The sequence below is a fragment of the Aythya fuligula genome, chromosome 2 (assembly GCF_009819795.1).
Source record: "Aythya fuligula isolate bAytFul2 chromosome 2, bAytFul2.pri, whole genome shotgun sequence".
NCBI lineage: Eukaryota > Metazoa > Chordata > Aves > Anseriformes > Anatidae > Aythya > Aythya fuligula.
In genome coordinates, this window is record NC_045560.1 from 88800729 (window position 1) to 88815588 (window position 14860).

General features: G+C 35.7%; 1 non-coding gene across 1 annotated transcript; it reads left to right on the forward strand.

Moving 5' to 3' along the window:
* Nucleotides 1–13233: 13233 nt before the first annotated feature.
* TRNAS-GCU lies at nucleotides 13234–13315 on the forward strand. Its single transcript has one exon. It is a non-coding gene; the product is annotated as a tRNA-Ser (tRNA).
* The last annotated feature ends 1545 nt before the right edge of the window (nucleotides 13316–14860 follow it).

Genomic DNA, 14860 nt, shown 5'->3' on the forward strand with positions numbered 1-14860 from the left:
GCTTCATAAGCCCCAGTGAAGGTCACAGGTGATTGCTGTTAAATACTACAAAATACCATGGACATTTGCATTAGGATTTGAGCTATCATATTTAAGACATCTGAAAAAATAAGACCAGTATGACCACTGTCCTAAAGTCAGGCATTGTACGATAATGGAGAAATGGAGTAGAGCAACAGAAAAGGATCAGGGGACAAGGAAGAAAACAATTCCTTAATCTTTCACTTGTCTAGAACATCACATATACTTCTACCAATTCCATTTCAAGAAGAAACAGTATGTAGAAACATGTAGATAGTATATAGAACTCGAAACATGAAAATAGTATGTTTCAATGTAGAAACAGTACTGTAAAAACAGTAAAAAGCAAAGAATCAGAGGCAGGCAATATATAGAAAAAATATATAAAAAAAATAATAAAAATGTAGAATAGAATAAAAAAATAAATATAAAAAATAATATATAGAAAATACTATAGAGGAGAGAAATGGAATCTTTAGAGAGACCTTCTCTGTCTTTTTCCACACACTAAAAAATTATATAGGATGCTGAATTAGCACACATAATTTTCTATTTCCAATAGTGCTATTGGACAGATAATCACATTGTCATGCAAAAGCTTGGAACCTACATCAATCCATTCAAAAGAAATTCTTCTTCACATAATACATTCTCTGGGGAAATTGTTTTTAATATTTAAGATTAAAAGATAATTTTGAAAAGTACTAGAAGGAGCTAGAGTTTAGATCAATGACTTTAGTATATTTTCTGGCTTAGTAACACTTCAAACTTTTTTTTCTTTTCTTTTTTTTAAAAAAAAAAAAAATTGAATTCTTTTTTTCTCTGTATACTTTGCCTGAGTACCTGCTGTTGGCCAATATCAAACTTGATAGACGACAAAGTGTAGCAACAAAAAGAACAAGCTTTTGCTGCTCTGGATAAAGGCTGCCTATGCAAAGCACCATTACTGTACATATAATGGCTGAACCTCCCCCTTCAACCTCAACATCAAAGTAATATATTTGTGGAACTGCCAAAGCAAAAGTAACTACAGCCAGCATGGAAATAACTGTGGGAGAACTTCTGAGATAAACCCCATTTCACATTGAGGCTTAGCACGTGTGTCCCTGTAGCCCACCAGGAGCTTTGCCTAGTCACGTCTACTGGATCGTATAAAAGAAGCTGAAACCAGGAGCTGAGAGTCCCTGAATGCCTGCAGGTATATGAGCAAAAAATCTCAGAGAGGCTGTAATGTCAATCAAGTCTTTTAGTAAGAAGTGTATTTATTCCTTAAAAATAAATAAATACATAAATAAAATATTATTAATAAAAAAGGTTTCAGGCTATTACATTGAAGTAGGCATTGAAAAGCATTCAAATAGCATTATCGTGAAGGAATGCATTAGAAGGAAAACAAATTATTAAAAATGTTTTTAAAGTATATTCAAAAATATACTTTAAAAAAGAGGGAAAGAGATCTTTATATTTTCATATTAGGTATGCTGAACAGAAGGGATAATTGATGTTAGAAATTCTGCTAATCTCTTGAAACTGAGCTTGACTATCTACCGAAAAATAACTTTTAAATGAGTCAAAAGGTCAAATCTGATCTCATTTCACTGAAGTCTCCATTGTAGTGAAAAAATAAAGCATGTTGCTAAGTGAGAGGAAGATAGATCTCCACTACCCTCTGTTTGTGTCTCTTTGTTCAGCATGGAACAACCACATTTAACTTTAAATATCTATATTTGGTATCCTTCTTTAATAATATTCTCTCTTGCATATTACTAACTATAATGTTTTTCTCATTTTCCTCAACTGTTTTTGTCAGTTGTAGACTGTTGGACAAAGACTCTGATACTCCACAGAAAAGTGCACCCATTTGGCAGTTTTCTATCCTTTGTCATCCCTTGTTCAAGTCATATTTCAAAGTGAGACAGGGAGAGACAACAGTTCCTATATATCAAGGCACAAAAGCCTGATGTGAATCATACATTCCAGTTAAAGAAGTTAAATTGATACATATATATATATATATATATATATATTTTATTTTTTTTTCAGGTTAAATTGAGTTTTGCAGAACAACTATCAACCGTTTGAAAAATCTCTTTTGCTAAAGAATCTGAAGGCATGATACTCATGGGATTAATCTATACGCAAATTTGATTTTAAGTAATGTATAAAGAAGAACCTATCCCTAATAAAATAGAGCTTCTGGGCAATAACAGCAAATGATTAATGAAATATACGGTAAGAACCTTTCTTAAAAGCAGTAGTCAAGTTGGCTATAGAATGACAAATTTTGTGTCACTACTATATTACTGCAGATAATACAATGAGTAGATGCAGGAACAAATGTCAGAAGCACTGTGCAGTTTGTTTAAGCATTTTACATTTTCAGGTCTTTACAGTTGTGAAAATTTTGGGATCCTAAGAAAACAAACAAAAGTTACCAAGGACTTTCTTGCAGGTAGTACAGAAGTGATTGATATAGTAGAGCAGAGGAGGAAAAACAAACATACATAAAACCCACATTGTTATGCTCTATCTGGTGTATTATTGTCAAAACATTAATGGAAACTCAGGGCCATCATAGTGTTCAAATGATATCATATAACAAACTGAGCACAACAGTAACAGCTGTCAAGAACATAAAAGAAAATCAAAATATGATTTTATTTTTTAGGTCCAATCTCTGCTGAATTAGTAAATGAGCATTCCTTTCAGATTGTTCTTTGCTCCTCTGTTTCTACATAGAGAAGTAACTGTTACTAGTCAGAATAAAAGGGAACAGAACAAATTTAATGAATTCTCTTGACCACCACACAGTTTGATGTTCTGTGAATTTCTGTGAGAAGGCTGTCTGCAGAAAAGGAACACAGACAGCCAAAGGCAAGTGGAACTGCAAAAAGAATCTCATAAACTGGCAACATTGAGTTGCTTAACTAGACCATGTGACACTCAAGACAAGGGAAATAAACAGAGATGAATGATCAGGCCAACAGTAACACAGAGATGGACTCACTCTCCTAACCTGGACAAAGATGACCCTCAGAAAGCCATAAAGTTATTCACAGGTTCCATCAAACTGAACACCCCACTTCAGAATCTCATATATTAACTAATCCAGTGTGTTTATGAAGCTCCAAAAAGCTAAATGCCTTTGGAAATTGCAACAGAACTGCTGAGTTTGGATAGGAAATGGCTGCAACTTCGCAATAGCAGAAATACATATTCCTGGAACACCAGGCTACTGATGATTTTGTCTTCACAGAATCACAAAATTGTAGGGGTTGGAAAGGACCTCAAGAGGGTCCAACCCCCTTGCCAAAGCAGGTTCCCTAGAGCAGGTTGCCCAGGTAGGCATCCAGACGGGCCTTGAATATATCCAGAGAAGGATACTCCACAACCTCCCTGGGCAGTCTGTTCCAGTGCTCCATCACCCTTACCGTGAAGAAGTTCTTTCGCATGTTGGTGCGGAACTTCCTGTGCTCCTTTTTGTGGCCATTGCCCCTTGTCCTATCCCCATAAAACACTGAAAAGAGATTCACCAAATCCCTCTGTCTTCCACACTTAAGATAGTTGTAAACGTTCATAAGATCCCCTCTCAGTCTTCTCTTATCAAGGCTGAACAGACCCAGGTCTCTCATCCTTTCCTCATAGGAAAGATGCTCCAGGCTCCGTATCAGCTATGTTGCCCTCCGCTGGACTCTTTCCAGGAGATCCCTGTCTTCTTTTGTAACTGGGAGCCCAGAACTGGACACGGTACTCCAGGTGAGGCTTGACCAGGGCAGAATAGAGGGGGAGGATCACCTCCCTTGACCTGCTGGCCATGCTTCTTTTAATGCACGCCAGGATCCCATTGACCTTCTTGGCCACCAGGACACACTGCTGGCTCATGGTCAACCTGTTGTCCACCAGGACCCCCAGGGACTTCTCCGCAGAGCTCCTTTCCAGCAGGTCATCCCCCAGCCTGTACTGATACATGTGGTTGCTCCTCCCCAGGTGCAGAACTCCATACTTGCTCTTATTAAACATCATTTGGTTTCTTCTTGCTCATCTCTCCAGCCTGTCCAGATCTCACTGAATGGCAGTACAGCCTTCTGGCATGTCGGCCACTCCTCCCAGCTTTGTATCATCAGTGTGCTTGCTGAGGATGGACACTATTCCCTCCTTAAGGTCGTCGTCTTGTTATATGACCTGCAGTATGGTGAAGAAGTCAATGCCATGATAACAGCACACACATATTGAACACACACACACACAAAGCAGAAGTCAACTGATTCTGGGCCTGCTTTGTTTTAAATATCTAGTATTCCAAAATCTCATTACCATAAACATATTTAACAAAAGAATACAGAATTTTGGAATTAAACAAACAAGCAAACAATAATTTCCTAAAAGCAAATTCAGCAGCACTGTATGAAGCTTGAGAGGCTGACATCATTTAAACAGCAGCAATATTTTGATATCAGGAAGCTCCATTTGGAGTACTGCATCCATCTCTGGGTCCCCCAACACCAAAAAAACACAGACCTGTTAAGAGTAGTTCCAGAGGAGGGCCACGAGGATGATCAGGGGTCTGAAGAACCTCTCTTTTGAATAAAAGCTGAAGGAGCTGGAGTTTAACCTGATGAAGAGTTGGCTCTAGGGAGACCTTACTGCAGCCTTTCAATACTCAAAGATGGGTTATAAAAAAGATGGGGAGAGAAATTTCACTGTACCACCTGTGGTGATAACACAAAGGTAATAGTTTTAAAACTAAAAGATTTAGATTACATTTAAGGAAGAAATTTTCTATGAAGATGGTGAAACACTGGAACAGGTTGCCCAGAAAATTGTGGATGTTCCATCCCTAGGAAGTTTTCAAGGTCTGGTTGGACAAGGCTTTGGGAAACCTCAGGGTATTCCTGCTCATGGAAGAAGGGTTGTACTAGATGATCTATCTTTAAAAGTCCCTTCCAACCCCAAACATTCTATAATTCTATGATAAATGATAGAATTTAGAGCATTAGCATACTGCTGAGTTCATGTAAATATTTATTTATTAGAGCTAAATATTTATTATTAGAAATAAAAAAATAATCAGCTACACTGTGAGGTAGTACTTAAAGACATATTTTACTGGGTAATATTGATGGTAGGGGACGGTTTGAGTAGATGATGTTGGAGATCTTACCAACCTTAATGATTCTATGATTCTTTGTTGCCTGGTAAATAGTGTTCAATCTTAACCAACCTTCCCTCCAACACACTATTTATGCTATTTCTGTATATGCATATCTATTTTTATTATGAAATATATGTATGTATTAGAAAGAGTAAAGTGAAAGAATAAAAATATTATTTTACCTCCTGACCATACGCTATGTTTTTCAAATATAGAGAGAGGAAGGTCAAAACACATTTGCACAAATGAGCAAATTTGTAGTGTTGTAACACACTGGAAATTTTGGACAGCTATCACCCAGCATCAGAAACTTCACCATATGTTCACCTTTCATTTAAAATAGATCTAAAACTTATCTGGAATAACAACCATGAGAATTAAATGAATAGTCATCAATTATGTGATAGAATATGAGGTATCTGAGATACCTTTGGGTCTTCCTTCTTTCTTTCTTTCTTTTGTTTGTTCATTCTTTCGTTATTTCGTTCTTTCTTCCATCCACATGCTTCATTTAGAAATACTTCTTGTCGGTTCCAGGCTTGAGATTATACAGTACAGTTCAAATGATGATGTGCTAACTTTTCACATTCCCTCCTAAAGCCTAAATATACTTTCCCATTATATTAATATATTGCATAGTGTTTGTGTTGATAACTCTGCCCAAAGAAGAAGTGAAGAAGTAAATTCTGACAATTCAGAGAAACAAGAACCCTTATTAAAGAAAAAAAAAAAAAAAGAATTAGGTGCTCTACACAGAACTAATATCAAATCTTAATTCTATTACACAACAGCAGTAACAAGAATACCAATCACAGCAGCTGCTGGAAAAGGAATGTTTGTACTGCCCATATTTTTGCAGATTATCTATGGCAAATTCCCTCATGCTGTTGTCACTGAGCTGTTACAGTGAGAACTAGCAGATGGTTAATCAATCCCAAAATGCCCTTCAGGAACTATAACAGCTGTGTATGGTCAGCATTAGTAAACTCATACAGAGTAAATGTGGAGTGGGAACTGTGCAGCATGGAAACACAATGGATTACTTTCCTTGCTAGAGTGAAATCAGTTTGCAAATATTTCTTAAGCTTTAAACATTCCAGAATAAGTTCAGTAGGGTTTCTTTCGCAATCTTGTGTTAACAGTCTATATACAATAAAATCCGAAACCAATTTATTAATGGGAACTGTGTTAATTAAATTTAGTTATTCTGGAATGAATAAAATGTACCTTGCAAATGTACAGATAATAGACTTGCAGTCATTTATAGCAGGACATCTTTAAAAGTTAAAAAATATATCTACTAGCAGTCTAGCATACCAGCGTACTTGTATTATATTTCAATTAGTAAATAAATAAATAAATAATTCATTACTAAACAATCTGTATAATTTGTATCTCATAGTAACATAAATAAATAAATGAAATATTTGGAACTATTCTATTTCTGCATACATTGATGCCTAAAGAATCTTTCATATTCTGAAAGGATAAAGAATAAAGGATAAAGAATCTTTCATATTCTCGGGCAACAGAATGGCATTTATTTCTCCACAACACGACTTGAAAGATTTATTTTCTTTAATCCACTTTTTGTATATGGTATACAATGAATTTCCATCATTTTTCTGGAGATACTATTTTACAGTCTAACGCAACTCACTGTGGAAGTTTTCTATGGTGATTTCTCCATGTTATCTCATTGCTTTTAGTTATGCCTTTGGGGGAAAAAGTCACAGTATATAACTCCTCTCCACACATAGTATTTACATGTTTCTGTTCCTGATCTTCTCCATTAGTAATCCCTTAGTGAAACCCTCATTCATATTTAGCTACTTCAGTGTTTCCTCTTAAGTCCATTTTGACAGCCCCTTGATCATTTTTATGTTATGTGAACAAAATAGGTTTCCTCTACCAGAGAGAATGACTTATCCTTTTTCCATCCTTACAAGTCTATACCAACACTATAATGATAACAGACAACGGACATACTTTTCAAGGAAGAGTTCATATGTTTGTATATAACAAGTTATAAAGTTGTAATATCAAGAGTTATTTTATTCCTGGATAGCTTATTTTAGAAGTAATCAAAAATAACTCAATACCTTATATGAGAACAATACTCTCTCAAGTATTTATCTTCCAGCCTGATTTAATATACATGGAGACCAAGAGAATTAAGAGGACTATTGTTTTATTCCTGGTACCAAGTGCAGACATTTAAATTATTGGCTATTGTAAAGCGGCAAGTTTCATAGAGTGCTCCTCTTTCATAGATCCTCTTTAAACTATTTTCTGAAAAAAAAAAAAAAAAAAGAAAGTGCGGTGTCACCTCTGGAATTACTGATAGATATCAAAAACAAAGAAACAAATGAAACATTGGAAAAGCATCTAAAGAAAATAAAATGAAATAAGAAAACAAATAAAAACCACCAAGGAAAACAGGAAAAATTGATTATGTAATGTTGTGCAGTAAGCACCCAATTTTGATATAATCTGTGAAAATGATTGCTTTATTGTTGATAAAACAGAAGGTCAGACTTCATTCTTGATGTTCCAGAAATTAATGGAGCAAAATATAGTGTATATATAGAGAATAGCATGACAAAACAAGCTGTATTTACCTTCCAAAGCTATACTGAGAATATTAGATTTTTTTGTTCTTACAGGGTTCTCTTTGCAAAGAGTATAAGGAGACAAATTTCAAAGGCTGCAAAACACCCTTTTAGTAAACACTATGATTCACTCATATTGAGGGAGCTGTCAATAGAGAGTACTCTGTACAAAACAGAGAAATAAAGAACATTCTGTCATTGATAAATCTGGTCAGATTTGGATGACTTTAGAAGGGTGGGGGGCAGAATATACTCTCCTGGGTTTTATGACTCCAAAATATCTGATTTTGGCCTAACAGCATGGAAGCATACTGTTTAATAGTGCACTGTAGTTTATGTTTCATTCATGCACGTAGGTGAAAATCCCAGAACAAAGCATATTTTCAGTGATGTAAAGTCTCATTTTATAGAGTTTATAATATAGAGCTTTGCAAAAAGAAAAGAAGAATCAAATGTCTGATCTCTATATGCAAAATAAGTCGTGAATACTATCTAATTGTTTCATGCTTTTGAGGGAGTAAAACAGGGTCCGGAGTGGAAAAAAAAAAAAAAAAAGAAAATAATAATAATAAAAATCCCAGAATTCTTATGTTTTAGTCTTCCATTTCATTGAGAAAAAGTCTATCCTAAAGGAAGTAAAGACTTTTCTTGTGGGGGGAAAGGAAGGAGAGCATTCATGGGAAACAAAAACTTTCAATTATAAGCTCAAAGAAACTGTGTATAGACAAAGACATAAACATGCAGTCAAAATTTCTTCTGCCTGGTGCTAGGCGGAAGAAACAATATTAAAACCTCATTCTTCTGTGTGTCAGATTTCTGTTGTTGTTTTGTGTTTTTATAACACTTTCACTTCAGGAGATCAAGTATACAGAAATTAAATTGGACAAGAACATTGGAAAAGCAATTGGATCAAACCATTGTAATATCAATATTTTCAAGCTTTCAGACAGAACAGAGCTGAAAACCAATTTTGCAACCTAGTTCTGTTTTGAAAAATATACAATCATGTTTTTGTTGTTGTTGTTGTTGTTTACCATTTCTGCAGTAAATACAAAGACAGACATCTTTTTAGTCTAGAGTCCTGAATATCTCCCCCAAAGCTCCATTTACTTACTTTAGTTATGCATCTACTTTTATTGAGCAAGATCTAACAATCTTCATTGCAACCGCATCTGACAGGTTCACAAAAATGTGTATTCTTTATGTGGAGGATAATTTTTCCAATAAAGTTCTATATACCATTAGTAGAAAGCATATTTAATCAATGTAAGCATATTTAAGCTGCATATTTAAGCTGTGTAAGAAAGAAGACTGACAGCTACTGCAGTGGATGAATCTCCACAAATTTCGTTCTCCAATAACTTAATCTCTTTCACCTTTCTTTATTATTGAACAACATTGTTTCAGCTATTGCTTTGCTAACATCTTGTCTTTCCCTTTTGCTTCAGAGCAAAGCATGAAGTCTTGGCAGAAAGTCTTGCTAAGTTTGATTATGTCATCTTTCTAAACAAAACACTACAATCAGACTGCATCCACCATTTCCAACACATGCTTGAGAGCTAACTTACAAAGATACTTCAAAGACTCCTTCCAGTTTTTCCACTAAAACACACTTAGTATTAAATTTATAAAACCAACCCAGTGCCCTCTCTCATAAACAACCAAGGTAAGTAACCTATCCATCTGATTACTGTTTATCATCTCATTTCACCTCTACTTTATCATGCTTTCAAGATTCATCTAGTTCTTATGCTTTGTTTTTCTGTCGTAACCTATTTGATTTTACTAATATTTTCTCTCAAATAAAACATTATTTATTGCTATTTGAATATAACTAACAGATTTGGGTTCATTGGGGGATGAAAAATTTATAAATACTAACATTATTAATAATAAATATAATAAAATATTAATATATGATATTATATATTGAAAACATTTGTATATTATAAGTGTCTGTTCATACATACTAAGTAGAAACTGATGTAATACTAATATGCTGCAGGAGTCAGACCACTCTAGGACCTAGAATAAGTCTCATTAACCAGATTATACATAGAAATACTGGTTCAGACTTAAGGTCCGTCCAGTTCAAAAACCCATCTTGGATCCCAAGATTTGAAAGCATTAAGGATATATTGACAGTTAAATTAAACCTTTGGTCATATTCCAGTTACCTAATAGAAATGGGTCTAAGCCTTGAAAAATATTGATTATTTTATTATGTTATATGCTATATTACAATATATTATTACTAATGTATAAGAAATACTGAACATGAATTATTATGCAAAATAATAATTAAGAGAGAGAGTGAGAGAGAGAGAGAGAGAGAGAGACTTAATCTAGTGGTCAGACTACTGCAGCAAATTTATATTACATCAGCTTCTACTTGGCAAATACAAGACACTGGCAGTATAGAAACACTTCCCAATACACAGTGCAAGTGCTTTCTTATTTTATTTATTTTTCTAAGCCTAGGAAATGCTGTACTATGGTTAATGCTATACCTTTGCACTTGCTAGTTGACAGCAGGTGTAGTTGTTTCTTGTTTTTATGTCAAAGGATTAATAGTGGTCATATTAATGAAGCACATCAAAATAACTTATTTTATTGTCACTCCAACACTTTTCCTCACAAAGAACATAGCCTTGAAGATAGAACCAGGAACTGGGAAAGGAGCAAAAGGAAAAGCACCCAGCACATTAAGGACCATTCTGAGATTTACATGTGTAAGGAAGGCTTTCTAGCTTCTGCTAGGAAAAAACAAACAAACAAAAAAACACAGTTGGTTCTTCTCTTAACAGATATGCAATTATTAAAATTTCTCCTTTTTTTTTTTTTTTTTTTCTAGATCAGATATTTTTCTGATAAAGAAGCTTCATCTTCAAGTATCAATTGCAATCTTATCCACTGAACTTAAAAGCTCATGTCTTTTTTTTTCCTGGTACCATTCACTATTATTACTAACATCTAACCTTGTTTTATTGCATTATACACAGAATTAAAGGGCAATTGGAAATTTGAATTAAATTTCTATATTGATGTAATTGCTGCCACAGCCTAACTTGGTTTGTGTGACGTAAACAACAGAAATTAGTTATCTACTCTTCTGGAGCAGATTAACTTCTATAATCTTCCCACAAATTTCTAAGAAAAGCTGATATGAAGCTTATATAGTCTCAGAGGATGGGGGTCCATTCTTTTTAATGCACATTTACTTTAAACCTGGACAAGAAGCATCTTTATAACACTGGGTTTAAAATTTACAGTAAAGTCACATCACATAAAAAGTACCCATTGTACCAAGGCTATTAAACTGTTAGTGGTAGCAGGCCAGAAAAGTAAGAGAGAAAATTAAACTGCTATAAATGAAAGATAACAGGTATCTGACAATGTCATATTTCATTAAGTAATTTGCCCAGCATACTCTCACCAGCCCTGCAACCTTTAACATCAATTTCCATAACAACAAATGGCAATGTTACCAGCCAGAGCACATCCAACAATAGAGAGAATGAGCTCTAAAAATGTAGTTCAAATAAATAAATAAATAAATAAAATCCATTATAGCAATATAAGTGTATAATGTACAAGATAGAATTGCATGTTTGAGATGTCTGCTTTGTGCAAAAAATATTTTCTTCATGCTTGATGACTCATGTTTTGGAAATCTCCTGTTTATGTCTTGGAAGAGGTAAACACTGAGAAAAGATCAGGTCATCCATTAGCCCTTCCTTTTAGAGAAACTTTATCATGGAGGAAGGTTTATTATGTTACATCATTATTTTTGAACCTAATACCAAGAAATCATTCATGTTTTATATCACCCAAGTTTCCTGAAAAATCCACTTGGGAGACTGCTATTCCCCAGCCTCTGCTGACTTGCATAGTCAGCATTATATACAGGCCAGCACTAATTCCACTCAAATATGTGGAATAGAACACTTCCTGAGTCGCACAAAATATTTTTCTGCAACTCTGAGGTATAGGAATCATAAAGTCTCCTGTTATTCATCATGATGGTCCCCAGCTCAGTCCCAATTACAATAAACTAATTCCTTCTGCAGATAGCATGCATGTGTGCAATTATTTTGGATGCTTTTATCATCATTTATTATAGTATTTTCTGAAGACAGAAAGACTCCCATTGTCTAGAAGAACCTACTAAACAGAAAAACAAAAACATTTCTCTTATTTTGAAACCTCGGGCTACTTTGAGATTTCTTAAGAATATTTGTTGGTTCTTTACTGTTATGTGACGTATTGTGTGTAACGTATCACATAACACATGAAAGCACCATCTTGGATCTTCCTGCCTCTCTGTAAAGCCTTCATAATACATAATCATTTGTTTGCTGATGTGATAAATGTTCTAGACCATAGAAACTAAACTGATCACTTATTCTTCAAACACACACAAAGAAGTTCTTTCAGTTCCATATAGAATAAAGCTTCTGACATTTTCTTTCTAGACTCACCTCAGTGATCATGACTGTGGGATCTAGAGATTAGAGGTTTTCAAGAAAATCTCTTTGCTCAGGTCAGAGCTTCTGTGGCCCATGCACACTGAATAGCTAACAGTAGATTCCTCAAGCTAACACTGAGTTCATTTCAGAAATAGATGAAAATTTTAATTATTACAAGAGAAATATCTTAGAAGTATTTACCCTGTTTGATTAACTTTGCCAGTTTGAAGGTTTAAAACAGAAAAGGAGAAAAAAGCATCAAGCTTGAGAAAACTTATTTATTGAGGTACAATGCACAGCGTATAATCCCACCCTTCTTTTCCCAAACAGAGCAAGGAATGGTTTAAGCATTACAGTTTACAAAAGGCACTGATGAAGATCAGGTTTTCAGAAACCCCATGAGAGAAATATAGGTGTTTCTGGCATGTGAGCCACTTCATCCACCATTGTTTTTTCATGGAGGTCGAACAAATTTCTCCATTACAGAGTTATACTCAGGTAATACAGTTATATCTGTGGCAGGGGAGTGGCACAGGAATGTAGAGATCTGTTATAGGATGGCCCACAATCTCCAAGTGACTTCCATTAAAATATTTAGTTTAGAATCTAAGCTAAATTTGCTTTCAGGGAGAATGAATCACAAACATCTAAGTTATTTTTGGAAAAGACTCCAAAAATCAGAGTTGTTAAGTTGATTTAATGGTTTTGATAGATTTGCTCTCAACTCCTTTAAAAGCATACTTGGTAATTCTGAATCTCATTTTCAGATCACCAAAAGGAGATACTAACTGTCTCCAGTGTGAGATCAAACCAAGATTTTGAACATTAGCAAGCATCTTAGAATGGATTGGTATTAACCAGGTTACACTCAAGTTTTTTTCTGAGCAATACTTAGTTTGCATGGTTGTTGTAACAATTGTTTCATTACTATTGGTGTAACACCAATAAATATTAATTTAAAAGTATTTCAACTTAAAATGACGAGGTGGCCGAGTGGCTAAGGCGATGGACTGCTAATCCATTGTGCTCTGCACGCGTGGGTTCGAATCCCATCCTCGTCGAGAAATAACTTTGGCCAAGGTCAGGTTGGATGGGGCTTCAGTCAACCTGATCTAGTGGTGGCATCCCTGTCTATGGCAGGAAGGTTGGAGTTAGGTTATCTTTTTTTTTGTAAACAGCTGCAGTAACTGGAGTGGCTGCAGGAGCTGCAACTGGAGTGCCTGCAGGGTTCATTGTAGGGGTTGGAGTGGCAGTTGGGTCTGTCACAGGACTTGAAGTGGCCACAGGGTCTGTCACTAGGTTGATAGTAGTATCAATTGCAGTTCGATAGGCATGGGGCAGACCCCAGCATGTTACAGTGATTTGTGTCACTTTGGAACTGCCAGAGTCATGACACCCTTTTTTCAAGCATTCTACAAGTTTTTTAGGATTTTGCAGTTGTTCAGGGGTGAATTTCCAAAACACTGGAGGTGCCCACTGCTCTAGAAACCTGCCCATATCCTCCCACACTCCCTGCCACTCTCAACTATCCTGCCTCAGGACAGATCTCTAGATGAGATTCCGAAGTAGTTGTTTAACTTTAAACAAAACTTGAAGCACATTCTGGAGACATAACAACAAGAACATGATGGTCTGAGTATCCCAAGGATATTCAATATCTTGGAGAACTACTGTAACAAGCTCGGAGGATAACAGGGTGGTGAAGGAGAAAGGGAGAGTGAACAAGTAAGGAAAATATCTTCCCCTTCCCCTCCACAGATTGTCTCCCTGATGAAAAAAGGTAATAGGTGTAATTGTTAATAGTTTCCAAGATATGGTTTCCAAAGTATAGAGTCAACGACAGTGCTGAGTGCAAATACCAAGTTAAAGTCATGACCAGAAATTTCATCATATCATAAGCCACTGTTACAACACACAGTACCATATTGGTCTTAAACCAGGACCTGGAAAGAATAAACAACATGACAGAGAGCACATATGGAGTAACGTGCTGTAATACTCAATTTGGAAAACAGGCGCAGCAGGATTGAAATTAAAGCAATCAGCATTATGACTAGCAACTATTAAGCAAGCCTAATACCAATTTTAGTTTAACACACTCTGGTCAGATCTGTTGTTATCTCAACCCTTTGTGCCCCACGTTGGGCACCAAAAACGACTGTTGTGGTTTAACCTGGCCAGTAGCTAAACACCACACAGCCATTTGCTCACCCTCCCCCTCCCTCTCTGGGATGGGGGAGAGAAATGGGAAAGTGAAATCTGTGAGTTGAGATAAAGACAGTTTATTAAGACAGGAAAATTGTAATAACAATTATAATAACAATAATCATGATAATAGTACTACTAATAATAATGTGTACAAAACAAGTGATGCACAGTGCACCCACTCACCACTGACTGATGCCAAGACTAACCCCGAGCAGTCCAACCCCTCTCCCCCCAGCTAGCCACCCCTATATATTGTTCAGCATGACATCAGGTGGTATGAAATACCCCCTTTGGCTAGTTTGGGTCAGCTGTTCTGGGTCTGTCCCCTCCCAGCTCTTGCTGCACCCCAGACTACACATTGGCAGGACAGGGTGAGAAGCTGAAACATCCTTGGCTTG